The sequence below is a fragment of the Pleurodeles waltl genome, chromosome 2_1 (genome assembly GCF_031143425.1).
Source record: "Pleurodeles waltl isolate 20211129_DDA chromosome 2_1, aPleWal1.hap1.20221129, whole genome shotgun sequence".
NCBI classification, from domain to species: domain Eukaryota; kingdom Metazoa; phylum Chordata; class Amphibia; order Caudata; family Salamandridae; genus Pleurodeles; species Pleurodeles waltl.
This window is the reverse complement of record NC_090438.1, coordinates 401,232,736-401,245,841: the sequence shown is the minus strand read 5'-3', so window position 1 is coordinate 401,245,841 and position 13,106 is coordinate 401,232,736.

The window sequence follows — 13,106 nt, the reverse complement described above, 5'->3', positions numbered from 1 at the left end:
CTGGGTAGAGGAAGTTGGAGGGGGAAGGCTAGAGACAGGGACAATGGCTGCCATCAGAGAGGAGGCCAGAGCCTGGATTGACCTCTGTTGGGCCACCATGCCAGAGTGAATGCCCTCTAGGAATGCATTTGTTTGTTTCAAATGGCCTGCCAGCCCCTAGATGGCATTCACTATGGTTGACTGCCCAACAGAGAGGGATTGCTGGAGGTCAATAGTCTCCTCTCTCAGGGTAGTAGGGCTGACTGCGGCAGGGCCTGATGTGTCTGGGGCAAAGCAGATGCCCACCCTCCTGGGTGAGCGGGCACAGGAAACTCGCTGAGGGGCTGCTGGGAAGGCGGTGCTGGTACGGGGGTGGCGGCTGTAAATGAGGTGTCCGCCACCAGCAGGAATCTTCCATTGGAGGAGGTATCACTGTCAGAACTGTCCCCTCCTGTCTCTGCCATGGTGCTCCCCTCGCCATCCATCTCACTGGTGCCCTCACCGTCGGTGGATTCGGGCTCATGGGCCACGTGGGATGCAGCTCCCTCTGTCGCCGGTGCTACTGCTCCTCCGCCAGATTATGCTAATGCACATAAGGAAAGGGTGACAAAAAAAAGGGGGGGCAAGAGACAAAGGATACACTTGGTCAATAGCTGTCCCAACAACACTGTTGGCGTACACAGCACCCTCACACAGGGAACAGGCCTACGCACTATGCAATGCACTACCAGTCACAATGCTAGTCACCAGCCCAAGGACAGGAATGCCTAACGCCAATAGCAGCATACCTGACACCCACAGACCCGTGCCCAGTAGTGGATGCCTACTAGCTTTGTAGGAGGTGGTGTTCATCAGCCCCTGCCCAACATGGGACCTACCCTGCAATGTCCGGCCTGGCCTAGGGGCACCCACATGCCCACATCCCCCACTTGTAGACCACCCGCAAGTAGTAGATTAGGAAACTGTACTCATCCCCTTGTGACTGCTGTGATGCCCTCAAGCACCCATCCAGCTCCGGATAGGCCACCACCAGTATGACAATCATCAGGGGGTTCAGGGTTCGACGGGCACCCCTTCCTTGTTGGGAGCCCATCCCTAGCTGGGCCTCTGCCGTCTTCCGTGCTCAGCATCTCAGGTCCTCCCACCGTTAGCGACAGTGGGTGCTCTGCCTGCCGTAGACCCCCAGGGTCTGCACGTCCTTGGCGACAGCATGCCATATACCGTTTTTCTGATGGGTGCTGACCTGCAGACAAAGAAACATAGAAAAAGGTATTAGCCATATGTCCGGCCTGTTACACTCATGTCCCTCCATAGCCCTCCCATCCCGTTACGCACAGACATTGCCCACCATACATGCAGCATGCTGCCCAGGTTGCTTCCACCATCCCCCCCCTTACTCGAGGCCCTCACACACAGCACTACATTCATTCATGCCCCATGCATCGTGCTCACAGGGAACATTACCTGTTGGTCTGGAGGCCCATACAGCATTCAGTACTGGGGTAAGACCCCATCCACCAGTCTCTTCAACTCTGCAGCGGTGAAGGTAGGGGCCCTTTCCCCAGTGACTCAAGTCATGGTCGGTTCCAGACACAGGTCACAGCAGCACTTGCAGTGTAGGTCCTCCCCTATTGAAGGTCAGGTAGCAAGTGAGAGAACAGATAGAAAATGGCAGTCATGTCCGTGGTGGTGCATACTGTCTCCGCCGGTGTACTTCACCATTGTCCTCTGTAATCCATAGGATCCAATGACAACCAATGAGGAGGTGCACGGCGGCATTTGTCCGCCTCGCGCAACGGCGTACAACGTCAGCAGCATTACCTCATTTCCACATGGCCATCCACACAGGACAGGCGGACGCCATTTCAGTGGGGGGCAAGCCATGGCACCTAATTGCGTCACAGTACACATAGGCACCATTTGGGCCTATCCAAAAACACACTGTTACTGTCACAATGTGCAACACAGTGTACAGTTTGGAAATGTGGAATACTGACCAGCTGCTCACTCTTTTGCCCCCAAGAGCACAACTGCTGCAGATAAATAGGAGATGGAGACATCCCCCCATGTACATACCCCTGGTGGACTTGGCAACAATGGAGGACAGGCACATTATACTGACTTATAGGCTGGACAGGGCCATAATCCCAGAGCTGTGTACCCAATTGGAGCCTGACCTGATATCTGCTCACTAGGATCCCCCTCTCTTGTGAAAGTGCTATCTGTGCTCCATTTCTTGGCAACTGGTTCTTTCCATGTGACAGTGGGCTTGGCAGCAGGAATGTCTCAGCCAATGTTCTCAATAGTGCTGACCAGTGTGCTGTCTGCCCTAATTAAACACATGCGCAGCAACATTGATTTTCCCCCGGTGGAGGATTTGACCACAGTGAAAGCTGATTTCTATGCAATGGGACATATCCCCAACAACATTGGGGTGACACATATTGCATTTGTCCCCCCCTGGAGAAATGAACAGATGTTCAGATATCGAAAGAGCTTTCACTCCATGAATGTGCAGATAGTGTGCCTGGTGAACCAGTTCATCTCCCATGTCAATGCTAAGTATCCTGGGTCTGTGCATGATGCCTTTATCCTGAGGTATAGCAGCATCCTATATGTGATGGCTCAACTCCAGAGGCACCGGGTGTGGCTAATAGGTGAGCCCATGGTTCCAACCCAGTATATGTTGGTGGATGGCTATGGTGTTGGCCCTAAGGGTTAGTGTTTGGCTAACAGGTATCCATCGATATTTGCAGGTGACTCTGGTTACCCCTACCTCTCATGGCTACTGACCCCAGTGAGGAATCCCAGGACAAGTGCAGAGGAACGTTACAATGAAGCACATGGGCAAACAAGAAGAATAATTGAGAGGACATTCGGCCTTCTGAAGGCCAGGCTTCGTTGCCTCCATCGAACAGGTGGTTACCTGTGCTACTCACCGAAGAAGGTGTGCCAGATCATCTTGGCATGCTGTATGTTGCTCAACCTTGCCTTACATTGCCAGGTGCCTTTTCTGCAGGAGGATGAGGCTGGAGATGGCCGTGTGGCAGCAGTGGACTCTGTTGACAGTGACAAAGAGGAGGCAGAGGATGAGGATGAGGACAACAGAACATCAATCATACAACAGTACTTCTACTGACACACAGGTAAGATACCGCAACTTCACCTTCCATTGACAGTTATGTGTTGGACATTGTACATGGTAGGCTGGTTTTCACATTACTATGACCACTTACTGTACCCTTTGGCATCTCTATTTTCCAATATCTGTGCCCCAGTCTGGCTCCTGGTGTGTTGACTGCTGCCAACTACAGGTCATATCTATGTATACATTACTGTACAGTTGAATTGCAATGTTTACAACTTGTTAAACGAATACTTATTTCAATCAACTGACAGACTCCATACTTGTATTTGTTCCAAGGGTGTTTATTTAGGTGCTAATAAGTGGAGGGAGTTTAGAAATGGGCTGGGTTGCTGATGGAGGAAAGTCAAGGGTAGAGTCCAGTCTATTGGTATCACAGGTGCATTGTCCAAGGGGGCATAGGAAGTGGAGCAATGACAGTTCAAGGTGGACAGGGTGACTGAGTGGCACACAAGAGTGACATTCAGGAGAGTTTTATTTCCTGGCGGGGGTCTTGGCAATATTCTCTGGCTTCTGCCTGGATCGCAGGGACCGTTTGCGGGGTGGTTCTCCTTCTGCAGGGGGAGGGGTGCTGTTCGCCTGTTGTTTCTGTGGCGGGGCCTCCTGTCCACTAGCAGCAGCGGAGGTGGAAGGCTGTTCGTCGTTTTGGCTAGTTTCAGGAGCCTGTGCCATTGCCTCCCTCATGGTGTGGGCCATGTCTGTCAGCATCCCTGCAATGGTGACCAGGGTGGTGTGGATGTCCTTCTAGTCCTCCCTGATCACCAGGTACTTTCCCTTTTGCAGCTGCTGGGTCTCCTGCAACTTGTCCAGTATCTGGCCCATCGTCTCCTGGGAATGGTGGTATACTCCCAGGATGTTGGTGAGTGCCCTGGAGAGTCGGTTCCCTGGGCCTGTCCTACCCCTGTCGCAAAGCAGTTCTCCCAGCTTCCCTATTGTCTTGTGCCTCTGTCCTCTGATCTGTGTGCCCACTGCCACTGACGCCAGGTCCCTGATCGTCCTGTCTTTTTGGGGTAGCCTGGGATCCCTGTAGTGGAGGACACACTGCTGATTGACGTGTCCTGGAGACAGTGGTATGGGCCCGCTGGGTGGGTGCTGTGCTGGTGTTTCCTGAGGCGGGAGGCTCTGTGGTGGTATGGGACTGTGCCTGGGTTACCGACGGTCCGGCGGTCCCTGATGGGCCAGGTTGATCATCTAGATCCAGGCGGCCAGAGGTGCTGTCATCACTGTGGGCCTCTTCTGGGGGGGAGGGACTGGATGTTGCTGGCACCTCCTCTCCAGTGAAGTTGGATGGGGGACCTGTGGGGATGTAAATGTTTCTGTGTGTGCCATCTTGTGCATGGGTGTGTTGTCCTCTATAGTTGTTATTGCCCTGGCAGCTCAGCCTTGTGTGAGTAGTGATTTGGTGGGCTAGGTGATTGTCTCTAGTGTGCATGCTTTAGTGATGGGTGTCCATGCAGGTCTGTGATGTGGGTCCATGCATTGATGTTACGTGCAGGGCTACTCCTGCCAGGCCCTCAGATTGCATGATTGCCAAGACTTGTTCCTCCCATGTTGTTAGTTGTGGAGGAGGAGGTGAGGGTCCACCACCAGTCCTCTGTACTGCTATCTGGTGTCTTGCTGCCTTGGAACGCACTTTCCCCTGTATGTCATTCCACCTCTTCCTGATGTCATCCTTTGTTCTTGGGTGCTGTCCCACGGCATTGACCCTGTCCACGATCCTCTGCCATAGCTCCATCTTCCTTGCAATGGATGTCTGCTGCACCTGTGATCCGAATAGCTGCGGCTCTACCCGCATGAGTTTCTCCCCCATGACCCTTAGCTCCTCCTCAGAGAACCTGGGGTGTGTTTGTGGCACCATGGTTGTAGTGTGTGTGGTGTGTGTGAGGGTGTGTGGGATGATGTTTTTGGGTGTGTGCTGTAAAGTGTGTGGATGGTGTATGGGTGATGGTGTTTTGTGGCTCTGGTTTTGTGGTTGCTCTTGGTCTGTCTCTCAGTTGGCAATATTTTTTCATTGTAAGGGGTTGTGGGTATTGTGTGTGTGTGTTTTATAGTGTTGTGGGTGTGTGGGTGTGGTGTGTGTATGTGTGTCTGGTGTGTGCAGTTTGAATTGTCCAATGTGGTGTTGTTTTGTTAGGTTGTGTGTATTTTGAGCGCAGCGGTATGTACCACCAATGGTTTAGCGCCTTTGAATGTCCGCCGCAGTGATTTCTGGGTCACAATGCTATGGGCGTAGTTCTGTTGGCATAACGGTGTGGGTTTTGGTACCGCCAATTTATCACTGACCTTTGGGCTGGCGGACTTGTGTGTGTGTGTGTCTAAATAGTGACGGATTGGTATGTGTGTGTCATAATATGGGTTGTGGTTATCCGCCACGGCGCCGGTATGTTGGCGGCTGGTCGACAAGGCTGCAAGCAGGACTTAGCACCAATGTCATAATGAGGGCCTATGTAATTTCTGACCAAGATCGTAAGTCCCCCCATTGCCTGGCCCATTTTCCTTGGTGGCAGGGCCTCAATGCTATAAGTGGTAAATCCTCTAACAAAGACCTTGTTAACAGCCCATGTTTCTTGGAACACACAGACATCATATTTCCCTATAAGGGAGTTCCATGCTTTGTCAGCTACCTTAGGGTTCACCCCCACCACATTCCAGTAGATTAGTGATACATTTGTCCTGTATTCAGCCACCTTTTCAGGAGGATCACACCTTTGTCTATCGCCCATCGATATACAAGATGCCGCCCCTACGGGACCCTCTAGGGTTGATTCGGTGATAGCTGGTCCTTGGGGTGTAAGAGTTTCCCTGTCCTTCCTTAACCCCAAAGGACCTAGTCAGTCTAACTGGTCTAGTGTGGACAGTGGGTAGTAATGGTTCCGAATAGGTACTTTAAATGTAGTATGTTGTATACACCCAGTTTGTAGTGATCGATGTTGGTCAGATAGTATATTCCCCAAACCCCTTGCTACTGAGGAATAAAAAAAAAAACCTGGGGTAATGCTATAATACCCCCATTCACTTGGTTTTCAGCACCAATCATATTTCACAGGGATTGGATACTGCTAGGGGACTTGAAGTTCACAATTATACAGTCCCCATGTGAAACATTTGGTGTAGGACCCACCAACGCCACCCTTTGGTTAGTGAGAATTTCCTCACAGAGGACCTGTGGCCAGCCCAACTGTTTCCATACCCTGTGTGCAATTTTATTTAGTAATGAGTTATGCGACTCACTTGTTCCTATAGGTAACCGAGGAACATTCTCTAGGATTATAATGTAGGGGGTGAACTCCGGAGGAATGCTAGGTCATATATCACAGGTGTCAGTACGCAAGCACACAGACCCAGCTTCCTCAGATCCTCCCACTGCCACGGTCTCCTACCCCTTCCTCATCACCCACACGGTGTCCATGACTTGGGCGTTGGAAAAGTCCCTTAGGGAGTTAATTAAATACAGGTGGACCTCTTCCTTTACTTGTTGTTTGGTGGATCAATGATTCCTCTCCCTTTCCTCTCAGGCGTGCTCTCTGGGTGTCAGGGATTCCACTTGACTCATGAGTCCTGCCACAACCTCCCTCCCTAGGCTTGGTAAAGGGGTCTTTGTAGTCGTGGCTAAACTCAAATCGTTTAATCATAGCCTCTACCGAGTTGAGACGCTCGATTAGAGGCTGCAATTTTAAGTCAAGGATGCCACATAATTTTTCTTCCATCTGTACAAACATCTCCCCCTGAGCCTGCCCTCGTCCCTGCCCCTTCCCATTACCTGCCCCCTCTTTTTTAGAATGGATGGAGCATTGGGCTGCCAACTGGATACTACCACAACTTAAGCGATTATCATTCCTTTCGGGATCTGGTTGTGTCCTTTTTTCTCTTGTTACCAGCTCATCGTCTGTATTATTTGTGGGAATTAAATCCAGGGCTCCAAATTCAAGGGGATCATATTAATGCCTCTGAGCCTGATCTGGCTCATCCACGTCCCCCTGAATCCCAACTGCCACAGGATCATCACAGGGCATCACCTCACTACTACCTCTCCTCCCAACCAGCTCTTCATCATTAGAAGCTCCTATTAATGAGGCCCCCAGCACCCCCAGGGGCGGGAACGTAGGGAGGATGCAGAAAGTCGACGTTCTGGCAACTCAATTTCCTTATCGATCATCCCCACAGCCCTTACTATAAATGTGTCCATACTTGAACTGCAGGGACCTACTTGGCCTACAGAGTTCGTAGGCCCGGGAGCTGCCTTGCTAGTTGCCTTATGACAAGATGTCTTAGCTCTAGGCATGCTGTGAGAATAAAGTAAGGGGCCCCAGCAAACTCCAACCAGAGGCTCAAGCACTTATCTCCTAGCAAACGTTCCACTGCTCATAAGATTGCAAATAAGAATCAAATATGTGAGCCCAGCCCCTTCAATGGCCCCCAACTGCCAGAAGCGGAGATCATTCAGTGCACCTCTGGTCGCCACAGGAGGTGGTATGCAGCTTCCCCTGCTGCCTGGACTGCTGTGGGATGTAGTGCGGACCCCCGTCGATTTGCCAAGTTCTTAATGATGGATGTTTAAGCGATGGCCCAGCACAGCCTCCTTCTGGCTCTGCCGGGTGTGGACGGGCTCACCCTTGGCCCAGACTTTGCCTGGGCACGCCCCGCACTTCATTGTCCCCCTGGCGCTTTATAGCACTGCTGGCAAGTTGATTAGAAGCAGCTGGTGCAGTGAAATGGCCACTTCCTGGGGCCTAGAGCAGTTTGGGACTTGTAGCCCCCCTTCCAATGTTCAGCACGTCCCGCACTGCATTGTCCCCCTGGTGCTTTATAGCGCAGCTGGCGAAGTGATTAGGGGCAGCTGGTGAAGTGAGATGGCTACCTCCTGGGGCCTAGAGCAGTCTGGTACTCGTAGTTCCTCTTCTAATGTTCAGCGCATCCCGTGCTGCGTTGTTCCCCTGGCACTTTATAGCACTGCTGGTGAGGTGATTAGGGGCAGCTGGTGCAGTGACATGGCCGCCTCCTGGGGCCTATACCAGTCTGGGACTCGCAGTCCCCCTTCCAATGTTCAGCGCGATTTACCCTGTCAATCAGCAGTGCTTCCAACCTGTCAAGCTCATAGTTCCACTACTCTGTTTAAGGGAAATGATGGATTTACAGCAGAGGAGTAAATACCCTATTTAGGGCAGGACGACCAGCGGCCCAAGGTAGGGAAGACGTACAATAGCAACAAGCCAGGGAGAAAGCTCTTTCCATGTCAGGACATTCTTTTTGCTTTAAAAGACCAACATCCCACTCGAAAACAATCAAGTTTTGTGGAGTGGGCAAAACAAACATCCTAATGCACAATTACCAAAATTCAGTGACTTCAGCTGCTAACCCACACTAATCTGGTATCTTTGTAAATTGCCTGACATTCAGGAATACTTCATGCTTAGCTGTCGTCCCCATTGAAAGTCTGAAAGGGTAGACAAGTTGACAGAGAGGATCATGATGTGGTGGTTGTATGACATTTCAATTGCATTTCTTTACTACACAGTTGTTACAACACACATCTTTACAACACTTTTGCTTTTACCAGGCTTATATTATGCAGATAAATATAAAAAAGACGAGTACAAAGATATATATATTACCTACTGGTAATCGCCAGTAAGTAGTTATAGTTAGGACCTAGTTTTTATAGGAAAAGCATTTTTTGTTTTGGCAATAATGTTGGCACTGTTTGACGACTCCACAACATTTTCAAAACTAGTTTGCCACTCACTTCAGCTGCTGTCTTGAATGTTTTGGGGGTGACTGGTCAAGTGGGGGCTGTGAAAAGGGAGGGTCCCAAAAAAACATTTCCCCATGCAATTTCCCATTGAGATTTTAGACAAAACTACCACCCAAACGGCTGATTGGAATTTCACTAAAATAGTCCCACTTACACACTCAGTCTCAACCACTCTCATGTCAACACACACATTCATACATTCATTCACATACCCACTCACATACCCTCATAACCTACTCACAGACCCACACATCCACTCACACACCCACTCACACACCAATACAGCCACACACACACCCGCTCACACACCCACACAGCTACGCACACTTCCAGTCACAGACCCCCACAGCCACTCACATATCCACTCACACACCCATAGAGCTACTTTCACCCACTCAAACACAAAACCACTCACAGACCCACACAAGCACTCACACAATCATTCACAGACCAATACAACACTCATTCACCTACTCTCAAACCCATATAGTTGCTCACACACTGGCTCACATATCTACTCACTCACATACCCATTGATGCACTCAAAACACCCACTCACAGACCCATACAGCCACTCCCACTCACCCCCCAAAACCACTCACACACCCAAAAAAACACTCACACACTCAATCATTGATCCATGCAGCCACTCACATACCAACTCACACTGACACTCCTACCCACAGACACACACATCCACTTCCACAGCCACTCATAGACCAGTACAGCCACATAAAAACCTACTCTCACCCCATACAGTTTCTCACACACCCACACACATACCCACTCACACTCATACACCCACTCACACGCCCATTTAAACACTCAAACACACACTAACACAGACACTCACTGATCCATACAGCTCACACACACATTCACACACCCATACAGCAAGTTACACAACTAGTCAAACAGCCACAAAACCACTCAGACACCCACTCACAGACCCACACAACTACTCATGCAGCCACTCACACACCCATACAGCCACTCACACACCCACGAAACCACTCACATACCCACTCACACACGCAGAAAACCACCCAGATACCCAGACACTGACCCACGCAACTACTCATAATCTACTCACAGACCTTTACAGTCACTCTTACACCCACTGTATTAAATGTGTTGTTGTTTTAATTGAGTGTTTTAGTTAGGAATGGACCTGCAAACCCATGCACAGAGCCAAAATGTTTTATTGTTTTGTGTTGAATGTGCATTTTGTGTTGGGGATCCATGATAGATCTGCGGATTGGAGTGAGAAATTAGAAAAATAATAATAATTTGAAAAGAAAATTAACTAGTGTTTGGGAAAAGGGTTGGCTCTGAAAAGAGCCTTTGCATTTATGATATGTAGATGGTTATTACACATAGAAGAAGGTGCAGTCTGTTAAGTTGTTGAGAAACACCCTGTTGCCTCCGTCTATGAAATGGACACTGTCTTGTTTATATATTCGGTCTATATCAAAGTGTAAGCTGTTTTGGTATATGGAGCTCATCTTGTGGTCTTGGTGGAATGCAGAAACAGTTTTATTGACATGCTTCTGGATATCTATAGACAAATTTGGTTGATCACTTCCTTTGGCAAATTTTGGAGAACACCAAGGCAGAATGTCAGAAAGGTGTCATTAGTTTACCAATGGTATCCTTCATTAGGTTTTCAGTCTTACCCCAGTAATTGTTCCTAGGTCATTTCCACTACACTGCACAATCATGACTTAGCTTAGCTTATAAGCTATTATAACATGACTGCTTTTCTGTAAAGGGCTGCTGCCTTGATGTTGCCCTGCTGCCTTGCTGCCTTTTGGCTCTCTTCAGAAGTGCTCTCCAAGGGCTTGGATTGTTTTTGCCCTCCTTTTTTTTTAAGTCTCAGGCCCAAAAAGACTTAGGGGGTTATTACAACTTTGGAGGAGGTGTTAATCCGTCCCAAAAGTGACGGTAAAGTGACGGATATACCACCAGCAGTATTACGAGTCCATTATATCCTATGGAACTCGTAATACGGCTGGTGGTATATCCGTCACATTTGGGTCGGATTAACACCTCCTCCAAAGTTGTAATAACCCCCTTAATCTCTGCAAAGAACTCCTTGTGTTGCAAAAATGGATGCACAGCCTGGCAGAATCAACCCACAGCCTGCCCTTCAGTGAGAAAACCACTACATCCCTGAACCCGAATGACGCAGCCTGGCTTCCCGAGTGGCGATCGATGCAGCAAAAGCATTGCGACCGGAACTTCGACACACGGCCCACCGGATCCACGCATGGCTGAACCCGAATGACACAACTTGACTTCCTGCTGTGCGACAGAAATTTCCCAACATCTCCCACCAGATTGGCGCAGCTCCTGTGACTTCGTCCTGCACACCTAAAATTTCTTCGCATCATCCCCGGGGCATCCAAATACCCCGCAACCCGAAGAGGATCCAACCCTGCTCACTGGAAATTGACGCAAAGTCCTTGCTACGTGGAAAAGCATTGTTGTATCATCTGTGTGCACCTGGAGAAACCAATGCACACCTCCCTGTTTTCCACACATCTCCTTCTCTGTGGTCATGTGCTGATAATTTAGACTCAAACCAGGTGATTTGCACTCACAAGAGACCATTGTTGTTTTTAAGAACTAAAGACTCTATTTATTATTACAAAAGTGATATTTCGACTTGTATTTATCAGATCTTGATCATTTTGACCATAATCTACTCAGATAAATATTCTATATTTTTCTAAACCTGTGTGGTTTATTTTTTGGTGCTTGCTCTGTGATATTGCATGATTTTTTGCACAAATACTTTATACATTGCCTTCTAAGTTAAGCCTGACTGCTCAGTGCCAAGCTACCAGAGGGTGGGCACAGGATAATTTGGATTGTGTTTGACTTACCCTGACTAGAGTGAAGGTCTTTGCTTGAACAGGGGGTAACCTGACTGTCAACCAAAGACTCCCAGGGATGATGCGGGATAAGATCCTCAATGCACTGGAAGAAAGCACAGGTGCTGCTTTGATCCGGTAGGTAATACATCAAATTTTCCGTTGCATGGCAGGTGCTGCATCGAATTTCCACTTGGGAAGTCGGGCTATGTTGTCCCCGGTTAGCTCTATGGCAATTTCTTGGTCGCAATGCAGGCTTCGCGTGATTCCAACAGGCGGTGTGTCGATTTTCAGAGCACAAGGAGTTCCCTGAAGACATGAAGTCTTTTTGGCCAAGTCCTTGGAGAGCACATTTGGGGAAGACAGAGTCCTTCTCAGGAAAGTCAGAGGCCAGCAGAGCAGCAGTGCAAAAGCAGGGCACCAGTCCTTCTCAGCAAAACAGTCCAGATGAGTCCTTTGGGCAGCCAGGCAGTTCATCTTTACAGGGTGTAGGTGTAGGTCAAGAAGTGTCTGAGTTGGTGGGGTCAGAGACCCAGATTATATACCCAAAAATGCATTTGAAGTTAGAGAGACTTCAAAGAGTGGTTTTGGAGTGCACAGGTTACCCTTTCAGTGCAGTCTGGTCTGCCAGGGTCCCAGTAGGGGATTTGGCAGTCAATTGTGTGAGGGCAAGCCACTAGCCTTTGAAATGTAAGTGTCAGGCCCTCCACCCTGGTGCTAGGCTGCCAAAACAGCACCAGCGCAGTGGAAAAGGACAGGAATGCATCATATTGCATAAATGCAGTGCATTCTTGCCCTTTCACTTTGGCGCAAGGCAGCTCAGCAAGGTGACCTTGCTGCACTGCCTTATGCTAAATCACCATAAATGAGGCCCCTACTATCAAGAAAGAAGTGGACATCTTGTAAAAAAAAATCTCTATGAAGTACTCCAGTACTACACATATAGAAATAATGTGAGAGAAATGTAGATGAAGGTAAATTTGCAGTAGTTGGTTGAAATGGGTATTTGGTGTGTCACAGCAAAGACAGTCTAATTTACCATAGGAAACTGAGATGTCAGACTGCTGAAAAAAGAGAATTTTCCTATTTGGCACTATTGCAGCTGCTTATCCCTTGGCGTTCTGAATCAGAATTCCTAGGTGACTTTGACCACTATGAAGACTCTTTTAATGCTGTAAAGGATGGCATTGAGTGTTTAGTATTTCCGGCCTACTTGAAAATGTTCAGTGTTGAAATTGAACAGGAAGATACAATTGCTACTGAGGTAGCTAAGGAGAGTTCACAAAGCAGCTGAAGTTCAAGTCCTCAAAGACAGGACCAACTTGGATAGCAATAATTGAAAATGAAGCTGCTA